General features: G+C 46.8%; 1 protein-coding gene across 1 annotated transcript in view; it reads left to right on the top strand.

Moving 5' to 3' along the window:
* Positions 1–20,000, top strand: part of LOC117499311 (calpain-2 catalytic subunit-like) — a gene marked incomplete in the record, with an annotated part of 47,529 nt that overhangs the window by 3,081 nt on the left and 24,448 nt on the right.

Raw genomic sequence — 20,000 nt, 5'->3', positions numbered from 1 at the left:
CCCCAGCCTGTTCCACATCATGAGGAGGGGTCTGAGGCTGGGCTCGCTGATGGGATGCTCCATCGACGTAAGCACTGAAACACCCCGGGAAGCTAAGCTAACTGCTAATGAATCACAGGAGGAACCTACCATGTAGCTCTTTATGCTAAGCTAATGTTCAACAGGTAAACACTTCAGAGTCAAAGTAAAAAAAGTCAACTTTATTGTCAACTTTCAGTTTGTGTGTACAGACAGAGAGAGATCGAAATATCGCTTCCCACACTCTGATTGGCTGAAACACCAAACAGATCATTGCAGCATTACCCATAATCCCCTCTGTTTCAGCCCTGTTTCCAAAGTGCTGATTCTCTGTCTGTTACTTCAGATGAAAATAAGGAGCCCCTCCCCACGCCCCTCTGAGAGACATTTGGTTACAAAGAACTCAATGGTGCTCTAGGAGGAGATTCAGGTGATAAGGGGGGGGGGGTTACCTTGGTTGCTGATTGGCTAATGGTTACACAAGACAAAACATCGTTATGACATCATAACGTGGCCAAAATCTGATCAGCTCATTTTCAGACAGGAGGGAGGAGAGAGATTTCCGCCTCCAGTGGAGAGCAGAGGAGACCCTCAGTGGAGAGCAGAGGAGACCCTCAGTGGAGAGCAGAGGAGACCCTCAGTAGAGAGCAGAGGAGACCCTCAGTGGAGAGCAGAGGAGACCCTCAGTGGAGAGCAGAGGAGACCCTCAGTGGAGAGCAGAGGAGATCCTCAGTGGAGAGCAGAGGAGACCCTCAGTGGAGAGCAGAGGAGACCCTCAGTGGAGAGCAGAGGAGATCCTAACATGCAAACAGATGAAATACTATCATATATAATACAGTTAAAAGTGTTCACATGTTTGATTGCTTAAAAGCCAGTTCTTAAGATAGCGGTTAAATGTATGATAGGAGGTGTTATTCCTTATCTGTATTGGTATTGTGTTCCAGAGTGTTGGTGCCCTCACAGAGAAACAGTGTTTACCAAAGGAACTGGACCTAAGAGGGACTACACAGTCCCCTCTTAGGGCAGACCTTGTGGTTCTGCTGTTTGGGTTTTTCTGCTGTATAAAAGTGCAGAGGGGGGGGGGGGGGTGCCTTGCCATTTATAATCTTAAAAATGAGACATGCATCAGTGTGTTTTAAAATATTTTCCCAGCTGAGCAGGTTATGTTTGTCCAGGATTTTGCAATGGTGGTATAGCTTAGGTTTTCTGTCCAAAACTTTGAGAGCTTGTTTGTGAAGTGATAGGATAGGCCTTAATGTGGTGCTATTCGCCTGGGTCCAGCTGGTTCCCCTGGGTCCAGCTGGTTCCCCTGGGTCCAGCTGGTTCCCCTGGGTCCAGCTGGTTCACCTGGGTCCAGCTGGTTCCCCTGGGTCCAGCTGGTCATACAGTATGTTAGGTGGGGAAGGATCATGGCAGTCATATAGAGTTTTGCTACAGGTGTTGTCAAACAGTTCCTTATATATCTAAAGTTTGCTAGATTGTATTTAGTTATTATTACTCAGTGGAGAGCAGAGGAGACCCTCAGTGGACAGCAGAGGAGACCCTCAGTGGAGAGCAGAGGAGACCCTCAGTGGAGAGCAGAGGAGACCCTCAGTGGAGAGCAGAGGAGATCCTCAGTGGACGGCTTCGCTCGATATGCGAACTGAAACGGGTCCAGCGAGGGGGGGACGTCAGCTGTCACATGACGGTTAGCATCCAATCCAAGGCTTTATTGTCATGTGCACAGCAGCCACAGTGTAGATATGGCAATGAAAATATGTGGGACATAAAATCAATGAAACCAATAAAGATAGTGAAAGAAATAACAATAGAAACTAGAGAATGCAATTCCTGAAGAAATTGCTCGTGGGAATGCTTTATGCTGAAAATCTGACGCTAAACTGCTATGCTGAAATGTAATGTGTAAGAAGAAAGTGAAGAATTTAGATTGAAATGATACATGAACACTGGGGGCTTGAATGTGTGATGAGAAAAGAAAGTAAAAAGGCTTGGAAAAGCAGCAGAATATTTGAACTGCAAACTTTTGAACTAACTTGATGGTGAATGATTTGTCGCCATGGCAACGGCATTTGATGACATCCCATAATACGCTTAGATGCGTTGATGGCTGCATCGTTACCAAACCTGTGAAGCTTTGGGCCGTTTGGAGCATTTTCACTGATGTTATGAGAAAACCGTGTTTCATGGCGAGCATTGTGTTGCCATGGCAACGGCATTTGAAGAAATCTCAAAACTGTCCCGTAGATGTCTTCACGGCTGGACTGTTAGCACACGTGAAGTTTGAGCACTTTTTGAACATTTTCATAGGAGTTAAAGGGACATCGTCTTTTATGGCGAGGGATGCGTTTCCATGGAAACGGCATATGATGAAACTCCATAATTGACATAGACCTGTTGAGGGTTGGACCGTTAACCATTATCTGAAGTCTGGTGCTGTTTTGACCCTTTTCATAGGCGTTACGACAACATCGTGTTTTATGGCGATGGATGCGTTTCCATGGAAACGGCATATGGTGAGATGTCAGATTTGACGTAGAGCTGTTGAGGCATGGAGAGGTGATATACAGGTGAAGATTGTGGGACGACCGGACCGTGTCCATTGGAGTTACAGCGACATCGTGTTTTATGGCGAGGGATGCGTTTCCATGGAAACGGCATATGATGACACCCCATAATTGACGTAGAGCTGTTGAGGACAGGACCATTAACCATTATCTGAAGTCTGCTGCTCTGAGCATGTCAGTTGGAGTTATGACATCATCGTGTTCCATGACACAGGTGTTTATAGTTGAGCTAACGACGTGTCCAGAGATCAAAGGTTTCCATTGTTCTGAATGAGAGATAAACCTCTTACATGTGAACGTTTTGTTGAAGAACCGTAACAGATATCGGTGAAATTTCAAAGCGTGAAGCATCTCAAGGAACTTGAGCATCTGAAGTGTGCTTTTTGTGTACTTTCGGGTTAATAATGTGGCCTTTTTGGCAGTTTAACTAAAGGTGTGCGGCTGCTGTGGTGGGGAAAGATGAGCCTGAACTTACTGAGCTTTAATGGAGACATGTTGAACGTTTTTGCCACTTCATGCCCTCAAGAGGCATTTTGTTTAATTATTTTGCTTAATCTTTTTTCATTTTTCAAGCTACGATATGTTTTCCTACGTTTCTCAGGAATGTAGGGTTTGGGAATTATGACAGGTTTAAAAGAAAATATGAAGGCAAAATGAAATCTGTCCTCCACTCTGAGACATCACCAGTGGCGTTTTCTCCCGGAGGCCAAGGGAAGCCAGACTTCCCCTGTTTTTTCGGATTGTAGTTATCATTTTAATAAATAAATAAAAACACTTCGTTTAGTTTCGGAAATTCTTCTTTGCTGTGTGTTGCTGCCGGCCCGTCTCTCCCCCATTCTCATTGAGTATTTTACAAAGAGTGAAACAGCGCCCCTCTAGATGTAATGGTAAAACAGTAGATTGCACTCTCTGTTGCGAGAGGAGGCCAGCTGAAATTGGCTTCCCTTGGTGAAAAAAAATGGAGGGATTGACCAATCAGACGAGGCCCCTGCCACCCTGTGATTGGTCAGGGCCATGCCAAGGGAAGCCAGAGGCGGCTGGCTTCCCTTGCCTCACAATCCAATCAAATCGCATCAACTTAGTGGTGCAGTGACGCGTCCTAAAACCCGGAAGTAAGCTGCGCTCGCGTTCCCTCGACAAAAAAACAATGGGATTTCTCCATAGGATTTTGGAAAATTGCTCGAAATAAGGTCTGTGGGAAACGAACCTGTTAGATAAATGCACGTTTTGTTCAGCCGGATAATATCCACATGTCTACTCTACTTTTATAATTTTCGAATCATAAATCTAATCCATAGATAGGCCTAGATAGCGTCACTGCACCACTCTCACCGCCGTTAGAAAGTAGCAAGCAACTGAAGCAAGTGCAATTATGGAGGGTGGAGATTTGGAGTATTTAATCAAAAATAATTGTACTAAACTTTCGCTACAGCAGCAACTAAAATTAAATCTGATGACAGGCCAATGCCCAAACTGGAGCTGTTTACAGCGAGGAAAAAAGGAGCGAATCGGACGTAAAACGTTAAAGGTCTACTGATTTAGTTTGTGAATGAATGATCATTAGAGTTTCGTCTGGAGAGTGCGTGCGGACCTGTCGGTTAGAAAGCAGGCGTGTGTAAGTCCTGCATCTGTATGATACATTATTGGCTTCCCTTAATGTTTTCTCCATGCCACGCTACTGGACATCATGCACTCTAAATCTGAAGAAGGCCTCTTTACCAAGGTCTGAACAATGTTTAATATCTCTAAAAGTATGAATCTGATTTAAAAGTTGTGTTACACGAATAATGCCAGAAAGATGTGTAACATTTTAAAGTTGGAATGAGGTTTCTGAGTGAAAGTATGAATGAACAGTTAGCAGTTGAAGTCGCATGAAGATTGTTGAAGTCTGAAGAATGTCTCCATTGACTTCCATGTTAAAAATGTGATGTATTATGGGATGTATCTCTGGAATTATGAAAGTTATGAACGAGAAAAGTAATAGCCATCGATTCCCGACCGAGCTGAACGTTTTGATGTTTGAACGGAGTTTCTGCGATGTGGAATGTGGGAGGAGAAGAGGTGCAAAATAACCCGGCGGAATAATAAAGAATTTTGTGCGTAGCTTAACAGATAGTTGGAATGCTGTATCAGTTCAAGAAGAGTCTCTTTACGTAGAACAGAAGAATACATGCTGATTACATCATATTACATTCTATTCTATTAAATATATTATATTTATATCCATCTCCTCAGATCTCCAGCTCGTCTGAGACGGAGGCTGTCACCGGGCAGAAGCTGGTCAAAGGTCACGCTTACTCCATCACTGCAGTTAGGCAGGTAAACACACAGGAAGCTGCGATTTACAGGAGCACTTGAACATCTCAGACTGTTACTGTTATTTTTGATGACGGGTCAATTACCAGTATATGTAATAATGACTAAAAGTTATGTGTGGATGCATGGTAATGGGTTAAAATGGCAGACCCATTCCCCCGAATGAGTCTCTGAATTAGTTTCTGAGTCCCTGAATGAGCCCCTGAATGAGTCCCTGAATGAGTCCCTGAATGATTCCCTGAATGAGTCCCTGAATGAGTCCCTTAATGAGTCTCTGAATGAGTCCCTGAATGAGTCTCTGAATGAGTCCCTGAGTCCCCGAGTCCCTGAATGAGTCCCTGAGTCCCCGAGTCCCTGAATGATTCCCTGAATGAGTCCCTGAATGAGTCCCTTAATGAGTCTCTGAATGAGTCCCTGAATGAGTCTCTGAATGAGTCCCTGAGTCCCCGAGTCCCTGAATGAGTCCCTGAGTCCCCGAGTCCCTGAATGATTCCCTGAATGAGCCCCTGAATGAGTCCCTGAATGAGTCCCTGAATGAGTCCGTGAATGATTCCCTGAATGAGTCTCTGAATGAGTCCCTGAATGAGTCTCTGAATGAGTCCCTGAATGAGTCTCTGAATGAGTCCCTGAGTCCCCGAGTCCCTGAATGAGTCCCTGAGTCCCCGAGTCCCTGAATGAGTCCCTGAGTCCCCGAGTCCCTGAATGAGTCCCTGAATGAGTCCCTGAATGAGTCCCTGAATGAGTCCCTGAATGAGTCCGTGAATGATTCCCTGAATGAGCCCCTGAATGAGTCCCTGAATGAGTCCCTGAATGAGTCCGTGAATGATTCCCTGAATGAGTCCGTGAATGATTCCCTGAATGAGTCCCTGAATGAGTCCGTGAATGATTCCCTGAATGAGTCCCTGAATGAGTCCCTGAATGAGTCCGTGAATGATTCCCTGAATGAGTCCCTGAATGAGTCCCTTAATGAGTCACTGAATGTGTCTCTGAATGAGTCCCTGAATGAGTCCCTGAATGAGTCCCTGAATGAGTCCCTGAATGAGTCCCTGAATGAGTCCGTGAATGATTCCCTGAATGAGTCCCTGAATGAGTCCCTGAATGAGTCTCTGAATGAGTCCTTGAATGAGTCTCTGAATGAGTCACTGAGTCCCCGAGTCCCTGAATGAGTCACTGAGCCCCTGAATGAGTCCCTGAATGAGTCCCTGAGTCCCTGATTGAGCCCCTGAATGAGTCCCTGAATGACTCTCTGAATGAGTCCCTGAATGAGTCCCTGAGTCCCTGATTGAGTCCCTGAATGAGTCCCTGAATGAGTCCCTGAATGAGTCCCTGAGTCCCTGATTGAGTCCCTGAATGAGTCCCTGAATGACTCTCTGAATGAGTCCCTGAATGAGTCCCTGAATGACTCTCTGAATGAGTCTCTGAGTGAGTCCCTGAATGAGTCCCTGAATGAGTCCCTGAATGAGTCCCTGAATGAGTCCCTGAATGAGTCCCTGAATGAGTCCCTGAATGAGTCCCTGAGTGAGTCCCTGAATGAGTCCCTGAATGAGTCTCTGAGTGAGTCCCTGAATGAGTCCCTGAATGAGTCCCTGAGTGAGTCCCTGAATGAGACCCTGAATGAGTCTCTGAGTGAGTCCCTGAATGAGTCCCTGAATGAGTCTCTGAGTGAGTCCCTGAATGAGTCCCTGAATGAGTCCCTGAATGAGTCCCTGAATGAGACCCCGAATGAGTCTCTGAGTGAGTCCCTGAATGAGACCCTGAATGAGTCTCTGAGTGAGTCCCTGAATGAGACCCTGAATGAGTCTCTGAGTGAGTCCCTGAATGAGTCCCTGAATGATTCCCTGAGTGAGTCCCTGAATGAGTCCCTGAATGAGTCCCTGAATGAGTCCCTGAATGAGTCCCTGAATGAGTCCCTGAATGAGTCCCTGAATGAGTCCCTGAATGAGTCCCTGAATGATTCCCTGAGTGAGTCCCTGAGTGAGTCCCTGAATGATTCCCTGAATGAGTCCCTTAATGAGTCTCTGAATGAGTCCCTGAATGAGTCTCTGAATGAGTCCCTGAGTCCCCGAGTCCCTGAATGAGTCCCTGAGTCCCTGAATGATTCCCTGAATGAGCCCCTGAATGAGTCCCTGAATGAGTCCCTGAATGAGTCCGTGAATGATTCCCTGAATGAGTCTCTGAATGAGTCCCTGAATGAGTCTCTGAATGAGTCCCTGAATGAGTCTCTGAATGAGTCCCTGAGTCCCCGAGTCCCTGAATGAGTCCCTGAGTCCCCGAGTCCCTGAATGAGTCCCTGAGTCCCCGAGTCCCTGAATGATTCCCTGAATGAGCCCCTGAATGAGTCCCTGAATGAGTCCCTGAATGAGTCCGTGAATGATTCCCTGAATGAGCCCCTGAATGAGTCCCTGAATGAGTCCCTGAATGAGTCCGTGAATGATTCCCTGAATGAGTCCGTGAATGATTCCCTGAATGAGTCCCTGAATGAGTCCGTGAATGATTCCCTGAATGAGTCCCTGAATGAGTCCCTGAATGAGTCCGTGAATGATTCCCTGAATGAGTCCCTTAATGAGTCACTGAATGTGTCTCTGAATGAGTCCCTGAATGAGTCCCTGAATGAGTCCCTGAATGAGTCCCTGAATGAGTCCCTGAATGAGTCCGTGAATGATTCCCTGAATGAGTCCCTGAATGAGTCCCTGAATGAGTCTCTGAATGAGTCCTTGAATGAGTCTCTGAATGAGTCACTGAGTCCCCGAGTCCCTGAATGAGTCACTGAGCCCCTGAATGAGTCCCTGAATGAGTCCCTGAGTCCCTGATTGAGCCCCTGAATGAGTCCCTGAATGACTCTCTGAATGAGTCCCTGAATGAGTCCCTGAGTCCCTGATTGAGTCCCTGAATGAGTCCCTGAATGAGTCCCTGAATGAGTCCCTGAGTCCCTGATTGAGTCCCTGAATGAGTCCCTGAATGACTCTCTGAATGAGTCCCTGAATGAGTCCCTGAATGACTCTCTGAATGAGTCTCTGAGTGAGTCCCTGAATGAGTCCCTGAATGAGTCCCTGAATGAGTCTCTGAGTGAGTCCCTGAATGAGTCCCTGAATGAGTCCCTGAGTGAGTCCCTGAATGAGACCCTGAATGAGTCTCGGAGTGAGTCCCTGAATGAGTCCCTGAATGAGTCTCTGAGTGAGTCCCTGAATGAGTCCCTGAATGAGTCCCTGAGTGAGTCCCTGAATGAGACCCTGAATGAGTCTCTGAGTGAGTCCCTGAATGAGACCCTGAATGAGTCTCTGAGTGAGTCCCTGAATGAGACCCTGAATGAGTCTCTGAGTGAGTCCCTGAATGAGACCCTGAATGAGTCTCTTACCCCTTTCACACCAAGGCTTTTCCCAATCTAGCTCCGTGCTAGAGCTTTGCTGGTTCAGAACCGGTTCTTCGGTTCAACTCCCGCTCTGTTCACACCGCTCAGAGCCCGACTGGTGCTGCGTCATTGCGTCATCGTTTGCGTCATGACGTAACTGTTTGCGTGCCAGCTTCATAAAGCCAAACCGCGCGGAAACCCCTCACATCGACAACAACAACAATGGCAGATTGTATTGAAGCGCTACTCGTTTTGGTTTTGCTCTGTCGAAACGAAATAGAAGAAATGGGACGACTTTACTACTAACTTTACAGCCGTTACATGCTACATTCAAAAGTTCTTTACAATCATCATCATCAACTTCAACGACGATTCGGTAGGAGAAAGAAGGTAAATATACGTCCTATTCGATGGCGTTAGAGCTAGCTGTTGTTAGCCTCTGCATGCGCCAAGCTCAAAATACCCAGCTTTGCAGCATTAATTACTATGGTATAACATTAAAACTGATGCCCCTGCCCCCGCCTCCGACGTAAGCGTGACGTATGCGGTGCTTGCTTTCTAGACCGACAACTTTTTGGTGCTTGAAACGAACCGGATTCCGGAGCTTAGAGGCGGAGCTCCAGCTTCGAACCGGCCCTGGAACCGCGTTGGTGTGAAAGGGGTATCTGAGTGAGTCCCTGAATGAGTCCCTGAATGATTCCCTGAGTGAGTCCCTGAATGAGTCCCTGAATGAGTCCCTGAATGAGTCCCTGAATGAGTCCCTGAATGATTCCCTGAGTGAGTCCCTGAGTGAGTCCCTGAATGATTCCCTGAATGAGTCCCTGAATGAGTCCCTGAATGAGTCCCTGAATGATTCCCTGAATGAGTCCCTGAATGAGTCCCTGAATGAGACCCTGAATGAGTCCCTGAATGAGTCCCTGAATGAGTCTCTGTTGTCTTGCAGGTCCATCACTGTGGATCTCTGGTGGAGCTGCTGAGGATCAGAAACCCGTGGGGTCAGGTGGAGTGGACCGGAGCCTGGAGCGATGGGTACCTGTCTGTCTGTCTGTCTGTCTGTCTGTCTCTCTGTCTGTCTGTCTGTCTGTCTGTCTGTCTGTCTGTCTGTCTGTCTGTCTGTCTGTCTGTCTGTCTGTCTGTCTCTCTGTCTGTTTGTCTGTCTGTCTGTCTGTCTGTCTCTCTGATGGACCTCTCTCTCTCTCTCTCTCTGATGGACCTGTCTGTCTGATGGACCTGTCTCTCTGATGGACCTGTCTGTCTGATGGACCTGTCTCCAGCTCTAAGCAGTGGGATGGAGTGGTGGAGAAGGATCTGGATCACTCTGCTGATGATGGAGAGTTCTGGTAATGAATATCAGCATCAGATCTCACTCACTGTAACTGTATACAAAGTACATGTGTAACTATATTTATTTATATGTAACTATATGACTAATGCGATATATGAATCTAAGCGAGCTCCTCCCCACAGGATGTGCTACGCTGACTTCCTGCGTCAGTTTTCCCGCCTGGACATCTGTAACCTGAGCCCAGACGCTCTGAGCGGTGAGGGGAGGGGCCTCTGGAGATACAGCCAGTTTGAGGGTGTCTGGAGGGTGGGGTCCACCGCAGGGGGGTGCAGGAACTACCCAGGTATATCCCTCTCTCCTTAGTTATTCACTTCCTGTAAACACAGTTAGAATCAGAGGATGAAACCCTCTGTAATGGTCACACAGCACACAGTGACATTTAACCTCTGCTTTTAACCCATCCTAGTACTGGGAGCAGTTCCTATAACACTTCCTGTAACACTTCCTGTAACACTTCCAGTAACACTTCCTGTAACACTTCCAGTAACACTTCCTGTAACACTTCCAGTAACACTTCCTGTAACACTTCCTGTAACACTTCCAGTAACACTTCCTGTAACACTTACTGTAACACTTCCTGTAACACTTCCTGTAACACTTCCAGTAACACTTCCTGTAACACTTCCTGTAACACTTCCTGTAACACTTCCTGTAACACTTCCTGTAACACTTCCAGTAACACTTCCTATAAGACTTCCTGTAACACTTCCTGTAACACTTCCTGTAACACTTCCTGTAACACTTCCAGTAACACTTCCTGTAACACTTCCTGTAACACTTCCAGTAACACTTCCTATAAGACTTCCTGTAACACTTCCTGTAACACTTCAAAGTCAAAGTCAGCTTTATTGTCAAGAATTCTACATGTTGTACATCCAGAAATCTCGATATATCATTTCCCGCAGTCCTACAGTGTGACATATATACATCAAACAAAAAACAAAAAGGGCCTACATAAACATGGTATACATTAAACAAAACAAAGAGCCTCTGGAAGTTTTTCCTTGTACGATGTGAGGGTCTAAGGACAGAGGGTCTAAGGACAGAGGGTCTAAGGACAGAGGGTCTAAGGACAGAGGGTCTAAGGACAGAGGGTGTCGTTTGCTCATACTGATATTCTGAACAAACTGTGCTGTTGTATTTGCTGTAAAGTGTCTTTACTGTAGGGTATTTGTATTATATGTACAGCACTTTGGCTCAACCAAAAATTGTTTAAAAATGTGCTATTTAAATAAAACTTGATTTGATTTTGATTTGAGTTGATTAGATAACCGGGTATATAGTTTAAAATGTTAATAATATAATTAAGTGTTCAAAGTACAGTTTCAGTGCAGTAGCAGCGGAGATGGGCAGAAAAGGTGACTGGTGCTGGATGAGGGGGGTTGTGTGTGTGTGTGTGTGTGTGTGTGTGTGTGTGTGTGTGTGTGTGTGTGTGTGTGTGAGTGTGTGTGTGTGTGTGTGTGTGTGTGTGTGTGTGTGTGTGTGTGTGTGTGTGTGTGTGTGTGTGTGTTGTGTGTGTGTGTGTGTGTGTGTGTGTGTGTGTGTGTGTGTGTGTGTGGAGGAGAGATGTCAGAGAGGGGGGGGAGGGAGGGAGAGAGTTCAGCATCCGGCTTTCCTCGCTAGTGCGGTGGTGTTGTTTCCCAGGTGAGGTCATCAGTGATGGTCACCCCAAGGAATTTGGTGCTGGTCACCTGCGTCACAGCAGCGCCGTTAATGGTCAGGGGGAGAGGGGGTTGACGGTGGGTTCTCCTGAAGTCAACAACTATCTCCTTTGTTTTCTCCAGCTTGAGGAAGAGGTTGTTGTTTTGGCACCACAGGGCCAGCTGGTTCACTTCCTTCCTGGAGTTAGTCTCATCGTTGTTGCTGATGAGACCCACCACAGTAGTGTCGTCTGCAAACTTCACGATGTGGTTGGTGCTGAAGGTGGGTTTGCAGTCGTGGGTCAGCAGAGTGAAGAGAAGGGGGCTGAGCACACATCCTTGGGGGGCCCCCGTGCTCAGTATGAGGGTGTCTGAGGTGTTATTGTTGACCCGTACAGCTTGTGGTCTCTCTGTGAGGAAGTCCAGCAACCAGTTGCAGAGAGAGGGACTGAGGCCCAGGTCTGTACGTTTTTGTACAAGCTGCTGGGGGATGATGATGTTGAATGCTGAGCTGAAGTCTATGAATAGCATTCTGACATAAGGGTCCTTAGTCTTAGCCTTAGTGTTAGTGTCCAGGTGTGTGAGGGCTGGGTGGAGAGCGGAGGAGATTGCATCCTCTGTGGACCGTTTAGCTCGGTAGGCAAACTGAAACGGGTCCAGCGATGGGGGGAGGGTGGATTTGATGTGCTTCATGACCAGCCTTTCGAAGCACTTCATGATGGTGGAAGTTAGTGCGACGGGGCGGTAGTCGTTGAAGCCGGATGGAGATGACTTCTTTGGCACTGGAATGATGGTGGTTTCCTTGAAGCACGAGGGAACAACAGCCTGGCTCAGGGAGATGTTAAAAATGTCTGCGAGGACATCTGTGAGCTCTTCTGCGCAGTCCCTCAGCACACGACCAGGAATGTTGTCAGGTCCTGCAGCCTTGCGGGGGTTAATCCTCAGCAGTGTGCTCCTCACACTGGCTGGTGAAAGACGCAAAGCCTGGTCGTCGGTGGGGGGGGTGGTTTTCTGCGCAGGTGTGTTGTTCTGTGCTTCAAAACGTGCAAAGAAGCCGTTGAGGTTGTTGAGCAGAGAGTCTGTCACAGGTCTGTGGCGGTAGTTTGTAGTCCGTTAGGGTCCTTATGCCCTGCCACAGGCTCCGTGAGTCCCTGCTATCCTTGAAATGTCCAGTAATTTCTCGGGTGTATTCTTGTTTTGCTTTCCTGATGCCACGGGACAGGTCAGCCCTGGCTGCTTTCAGCCCAGCTGGATCTCCAGCTCTGAAGGCGATGTTGCGGGCCTTCAGCAGCGTGTGGACCTCCCCTGTCAGCCATTTCATTTCATCTCAAACCTTTATTTAACCAGATGGTCCCATTGAGATCATAGATCTCTTTTTCAAGGGAGACCTGCAGCAAATAGGTTCCACATGGAACATAAAACAATAAAGGACATCATACATTATATTTACAGGATACATTTACATAGTTATAGACATTTACAAGTACCCATAGTATCAACGAGCATTTCATTTAGCCTAGCTTTAAAAACATGCAGAGGAATGAGATTGCTCAGTTTCAATTCTTGCTGAAGATTGTTCCAATTGTGGAGCTGCACATAAAAGCTGTCTTACCTAAGACAGTCCTTGCTCTTGGCTCATCTAACAAGACTACATCATGCGATCTCAGACAATAGCTGCTTGCAACTCTCTGTGTTATCAGAGAGCAGATATAATACGGGAGGTTACCCATGGCTTCTGGTTAGCCCGGATGGTGATGGCTCTGTTTTGTGTCACATCATCAATGCACTTGGTGATGTAGCCCGTGACTGTCTCTGTGTATTCTTGTATGTTGGTGTGATGGTTGTATGTGGCTGCCTGCTTGAACATGTCCCAGTCTGTAGTGTCAAAGCAGTCTCTGAGTGCAGCTGTGCTGTCCTCTGACCACACCCTGGGTCTGTAGGCCGGTTCCAGCAGAACAGTGAGGTGGTCAGAGAGGCCGATGTGGGGGAGGGGGGATGCCTTGTATGCTCCCTTGATGTTGGTGTAGACCTACTACATGTGTTTTTCCCCTGGTTGGAAAATCAACATGCTGATATATTTTAGGCAGCACAGTTTTTAAGTTAGCGTGGTTGAAGTCTCCAGCTACGATGAGTAGGCCGTCTGGGTGTGCTGTCTGTTGCTCACTGATGGCTCTTACAGTTCACCGAGTGCCTCCTCTTTACCCTCGCTACTGGGGTTAGGCGGGAGGTAAACAGCCATCACAAGGATCGCTGTAAGCTCCCTCGGCAGGTAAAAAGGACGGCATTTTAGAACCATAAATTCCACCAGTGTTGGCTAACAACAACAACAGTGTCTCGGCACCAAGCGTCACTGATGTACACACACACCCCGCCACCGCAAGTCTTATTTCCCCCGTTATCTTTGTTCCTGTCTGCTCGGTAGCTTGTTAGCTTGTTAGCTTGTCTAGCTGAATAGCGGAGTCAGGGATGTTCTTGTGAAGCCATGTTTCCGTTACTTCCAGTAACACTTCCTGTAACACTTCCTGTAACACTTCCTGTAACACTTCCTATAACACTTCCTATAACACTTCCTGTAACACTTTCTATAACACTTCCTGTAACACTTCCTGTTTCCTGTAGCCACGTTCTGCTCCAACCCTCAGTTCCTGGTGCGGCTGCTGGAGGAGGATGAGGGTCTCCAGGAGGGGGAGGAAGGCTGCACCCTGATCCTGGGTCTGCTGCAGAGAGACGCTCGTAGAGAGAGGCGGTACGGAGGAGACCTCAACACCATCGGGTTCTCCATCTATAGGGTACACACACACACACACACACACACACACACACACACACACACACACAAATACAGTTACGGGGCGGTAAAGCGACTGCAGTACCGCTCCCGCTGCTCCGATTCTCCGGCCCATCTCGCACAAGACCCTGAGATACTTAACTCCTTCACTTGGGGTAAGGACTCATTCCCTACTTGGAGTGGACAGTCCATCGGTTTCCGGCTGAGAACCATGGCCTCAGATTTGGAGGTGCTGATCCTCATCCCAGCCGCTTCACACTCGGCTGTGAGCCGATCCAGTGAGAGCTGAAGGTCGCAGACCGATGAAGCCATTAGAACCACATCATCTGCAAAAAGCAGTGGTGCTGTCCTTAGTCCACTGAACTGCAGACCCCCTCCCCCACGACTACGCCTCGAAATCCTTTCCATGAATATTACAAACAGGATTGGTGACAAAGCGCAGCCCTGGCGGAGGCCAACCCTCACCAGAAATGGGTCCGACTTCCCGCTGAGGACCCGGACCCAGCTCTCGCTTTGGGAGTACAGAGATTGGATGGCCCTGAGTAGAGACCCCCTCACCCCATACTCCTGCAGCCCCTCCCACAGTAACTCCCTGGGAACCCGGTCATACGCCTAATCCAAGTCTACAAAACACATGTAGACCGGATAAGCGTACTCCCAGGCCCCCTCCAGGATCCTTGCGAGAGTATCGGTTCAGGAGTTCCTCAAAGGGTTCCTTCCACCGCCCTAACACCCTATCACAGTTAGTGCAGATGATATGTTATGGATAATAATACTGAGAGTGTAAACAGTATGAAGTTTAATCTCTGACTGTGTGTTTCTGTGTGTCTTCAGGTTCCTGAGGAGGTGAGTTCTGTAAACCTGTTCCTGCTTCACTGAGGTCTGACAGCAGGAGGATCTCACCTGATCCACATTCAATCAAACAGACTGTGGAGATAACAAAACACCTCCTCCTCTTCCTCTCTGGTCCTCCTCTTCCTCTCTGGTCCTCCTCCTCTTCCTCTCTGGTCCTCCTCTTCCTCTCTGGTCCTCCTCCTCTTCCTCTCCTGTGGTCCTCCTCCTCCTCTTGCTCCTCTTCCTCTCCTCCTCCTCCTCCTCCTCCTCAGTGTAAAGGTCACGTGGGTCCTGATCTCCTTCTTGGTGCAGCGGCTGTGTCTCGCAGCAGGAGTTTCATTAATCTGAGGGAGGTTAGTGAGCGTTTCCTTCTGCCGCCCGGAGAATACGCCGTCATCCCGTCGACCTTCGAGCCCCATCGGAGGGGCAGCTTCCTGCTGAGGGTGTTCACAGAGAAGCAGGCACACACCGGGTAATACACAGAGATATATGAATACATGAACATGTACCATAAACAGGACCACGTCAGGTGATGGTGCATCTTCTGTGTTTCAGTCCGCTGGAGGAGCAGCTGACAGCAGACGTCCAGGAGGTGAAGCTTCCTCTGGAACTCTGACGAAGACTCAGGACGTTCAGTCTGATGAAGATCTTCAGTCTGATGAAGATCTTCAGTCTGATGAAGATCTCTCAGTCTGATGAAGATCTTCAGTCTGATGAAGATCTTCAGTCTGATGAAGACTCAGGACGTTCAGTCTGATGAAGATCTTGAGTCTGATGAAGACTCAGGACGTTCAGTCTGATGAAGATCTTGAGTCTGATGAAGACTCAGGACGTTCAGTCTGATGAAGATCTCTCAGTCTGATGAAGATCTTCAGTCTGATGAAGATCTTCAGTCTGATGAAGACTCAGGACGTTCAGTCTGATGAAGATCTTGAGTCTGATGAAGATCTTCAGTCTGATGAAGATCTCTCAGTCTGATGAAGATCTTCAGTCTGATGAAGATCTTGAGTCTGATGAAGATCTCTCAGTCTGATGAAGATCTTCAGTCTGATGAAGATCTCTCAGTCTGATGAAGATCTTGAGTCTGATGAAGATCTTGAGTCTGATGAAGATCTCTCAGTCTGATGAAGATCTTCAGTCTGATGAAGATCTTCAGTCTGATGAAGATCTCTCAGTCTGATGAAGATCTTGAGTCTGATGAAGATCTCTCAGTCTGATGAAGATCTCTCAGTCTGATGAAGATCTTGAGTCTGATGAAGATCTCTTGTTTGTTTTGCAGAGTGATGATGAAGAGGGCGATGTGGACCCTCACTTCAGACGTCTCTTTCTGCAGATCTCTGGAAACGTAACGTCTCATAAATTCATACATTTGTATCAAAGTCAACTTCAATGTTAATCTTTCAGTTTGTTTGTTCAGAGAGATCGAAATAAGGTTTCCAACAATCCTGAATACAAAAATACAATAACACAAATATACAAATATACAAATACAAATATGTATAAAATATGTATAAAATATGTATATCATATATACACAGACACATTTAGATAAAAACACAACAACAATCAATATATACAAAATAACAGTCACTTCAATGTTTTGAGAATGTGCATTAGTGTGTGTGTGTGTGTGTGTGTGTGTGTGTGTGTGTGTGTGTGTGTGGTGTGTGGGTGTGTGTGTGTGGTGTGTGTGTTGTGTGTTGTGTGTGGTGGTGTGCGTGTGTGTGTGGGGAGTTATAGTCCAGTGGGGAGAGGGGGAGAGGGGGGCAGAGAGGCGGGAGGGAGAGGGGGGAGAGGGGGGAGAGAGGGGGCAGAGAGGCGGGAGCGGAGAGGGGGGAGAGGGGGGGCAGAGAGCAGGAGGGAGAGGGGGGAGAAGGGGGGAGAGAGGGGGCAGAGAGGCGGGAGGGAGAGGGGGGAGAGAGATTTCAGCTTCCTGACAGCCTGGTGGAAAAAACTGTTCTTTAGTCGGGTGGTGCTCGACCTCAGGGTTAGGAACCTCCTGAAGGCAGGAGGATGAAGAGGCAGGTGGAGGATGGAGAGGCAGGTGGAGGATGAAGAGGCAGGTGGAGGATGAAGAGGCAGGTGGAGGATGAAGAGGCAGGTGGAGGATGAAGAGGCAGTTGGAGGGATGGGTGGGGTCACCCACAATGCTGGGTGCTCTGCGGGTGAGGCGGGTGTTGTAAATGTCCAGTAGTGATGGGAGTAGTAGTCATTGAAGCAGGAAGGTGAGGACTTCTTTGGTGCAGGTATGATGGTTGATACCTTGGAGCACGAGGGAACAACAGCCTGGCTCAGGGAGATGTTGAAGATGTCTGTGAGCTCAGCGGCGCAGTCACACGACCAGGAATGTTGTCAGGCCCAGAAGCTTTCCGGGTGTTAATCCTTAACAGTGTGAGGAGCACACTGCCTGGGGACAGACAGATAGCCTGGTCGTTGGGTGGAGGCATTGTTTTCTGCGCAGGTGTGCTGTTCTGTGCTTCAAAGCATGCGAAGAAGCCATTGAGGTTGTTCAGCAGAGAGGTGTCACTGTCGCAGGTCTGTGGTGGAGGTTTGTAGTCTGTGATGGTCCTGATACCCGTGTGTCTCTGCCGTCACTGAAGTGAGCTGTAATCTTCCGGGTGTCGTTTGGCTTTCCGGATGCCACGGGATAGGTCGGCCCTGGCTGCTCTGAGACCAGCTGGACTGCCCTCTCTGAAGGCAGCGGGCCCTCAGCAGGACCTCTCCTGTCAGCCATGGCTTCTGGTTGGCCCTGATGGATCTGGAGTCACATCATCAATGCATTTGGTGATGTAGCCCGTCACTGTCTCTGTGTATTCCTGGACGTTGGTGTTGCTGCTTGAACATGTCCCAATCTGTAGAGTCAGAGCAGTCTCTGAGTGCAGCTGTCCTCTGACCACACGTACCTCTCTGGTCTGGTGACTTTCACTCGGGGTCTGTATGCTGGTTTTAGCATGACAGTGAGGTGATCAGAGAGTCCCATATGGGGGGGGGAGCCTTGTAAGCTCCCTTGATGGAGGTGTAAACTAGATCCAGGGTGTTGTTTTCTCTTGTCTCTTCTCTAATCTGTTTATATCTATAATATCTTTATCTATAACCTGTCTCTCTACAGGACTCTGAGGTCTCCGTCTTCGAGCTTCAACACATCCTGGACAGAGTGGTTTCTCAGAGTGAGAGCATCGACAATAATAACAACAACAACAACAACAACAATAATAGCTTTTATTATTATTAATAATAATAATAATAATAATAATGTGTGTTCAGGGTCTGATGTGAAGACAGACGGTTTCAGTCTTCAGACCTGCAGAGACATCATCAATCTGTTGGACGTATCCTTCTGCGTCTGTATACTGTCATATTTATACTGTCATATTTATACTGTCATATTTATATTATTGTATTACAATAATAATTCATAATTATCATATTATGATTTATTATTATAATAAATCGTCAGAGGTGGGAGTAAGTCCAACATGTGCAAGTCATGAGCAAGTCTCAAGTCTTGACCTACAAGTATCAAGCAAGTCCCAAGTCACTGTGGTGAGAGTCAAGCAAGTCAAGTCAAGTCATTGCTCAGGTCAAGCAAGTCAAGTCAAGTCATACGAAATTCTGATGAGTAAGCCCAGTTTCCGCATTTAAATCAGTTAAAAGACAGTGGTTATGAAAATGGATTTAACCCACACTATGATCTTCATTACATACACAGTTAATCATTTGAAATCTAATTTAGACCGATGACAATCATATTAGATTCATATTAACCCTAGAACTGCAGACAATATAGCTAGGCCTCAATATAGCTAGGACTCAATATAGCTAGGACTCAATATAGCTAGGACTCAGTATAGCTAGGACTCAGTATAGCTAGGACTCAGTATAGCTAGGACTCAGTATAGCTAGGACTCAATATAGCTAGGACTCAGTATAGCTAGGACTCAGTATAGCTAGGACTCAATATAGCTAGGACTCAATATAGCTAGGACTCAGTATAGCTAGGACTCAATATAGCTAGGACTCAGTATAGCTAGGACTCAATATAGCTAGGACTCAATATAGCTAGGACTCAATATAGCTAGGACTCAGTATAGCTAGGACTCAGTATAGCTAGGACTCAATATAGCTAGGACTCAGTATAGCTAGGACTCAGTATAGCTAGGACTCAGTATAGCTAGGACTCAATATAGCTAGGACTCAGTATAGCTAGGACTCAGTATAGCTAGGACTCAATATAGCTAGGACTCAATATAGCTAGGACTCAATATAGCTAGGACTCAGTATAGCTAGGACTCAGTATAGCTAGGACTCAGTATAGCTAGGACTCAATATAGCTAGGACTCAATATAGCTAGGACTCAGTATAGCTAGGACTCAGTATAGCTAGGACTCCATATAGCTACGGACTCAGTATAGCTAGGACTCAGATATAGCTAGGACTCAATATAGCTAGGACTCAGTATAGCTAGGACTCAGTATAGCTAGGACTCAGTATAGCTAGGACTCAGTATAGCTAGGACTCAAGTATAGCTAGGACTCAGTATAGCTAGGACCTCAATATAGCTAGGACTATAGCTAGAGACTCAGTATAGCTAGGACTCAGTATAGCTAGGACTCAATATAGCTAGGACTCAGTAATAGCTAGGAGGACTCAGTATAGCTAGGACTCAGTATAGCTAGGACTCAATATAGCTAGGACTCAGTATAGCTAGGACTCAGTATAGCTAGGACTCAATATAGCTAGGACTCAGTCAGTCTGTTCAAAAAGGCAGAATTCCAGGTAAGAAAATCATATATGGAATTTGCCATTAACACATATTTAATATAAATGTCTGTAAACACTAGAACCACCACAGCGTCAGCCACCTACAGAGATATCATTTTCAAATCATTTCATTTGTTCCTCTTATAATTTCCTTATAAACTAAGTAGGGACGATTAAAAACTCAGTTAATTTGGGTTAATTTAGAAATGGCTTCAGTTTATCATCATAACAGATCAAAAAGTTCAGATTCATTTTACAATAAATCAAGGAATGATGCACTTCTACAAACAAACATCATTAAAACATTTAAACAAACTACTAAAAGTAGATGAACTCCATGATTCAACAGTTTACAGTAACTTCTGATAACACAGCTCTCTCTCTC

This window comes from Trematomus bernacchii, unplaced genomic scaffold, assembly GCF_902827165.1.
Source record: "Trematomus bernacchii unplaced genomic scaffold, fTreBer1.1, whole genome shotgun sequence".
NCBI classification, from domain to species: Eukaryota; Metazoa; Chordata; class Actinopteri; order Perciformes; family Nototheniidae; genus Trematomus; species Trematomus bernacchii.
Note: the sequence above shows the minus strand (reverse complement) of the source record. Positions and strands in the feature narration are given on the sequence as shown.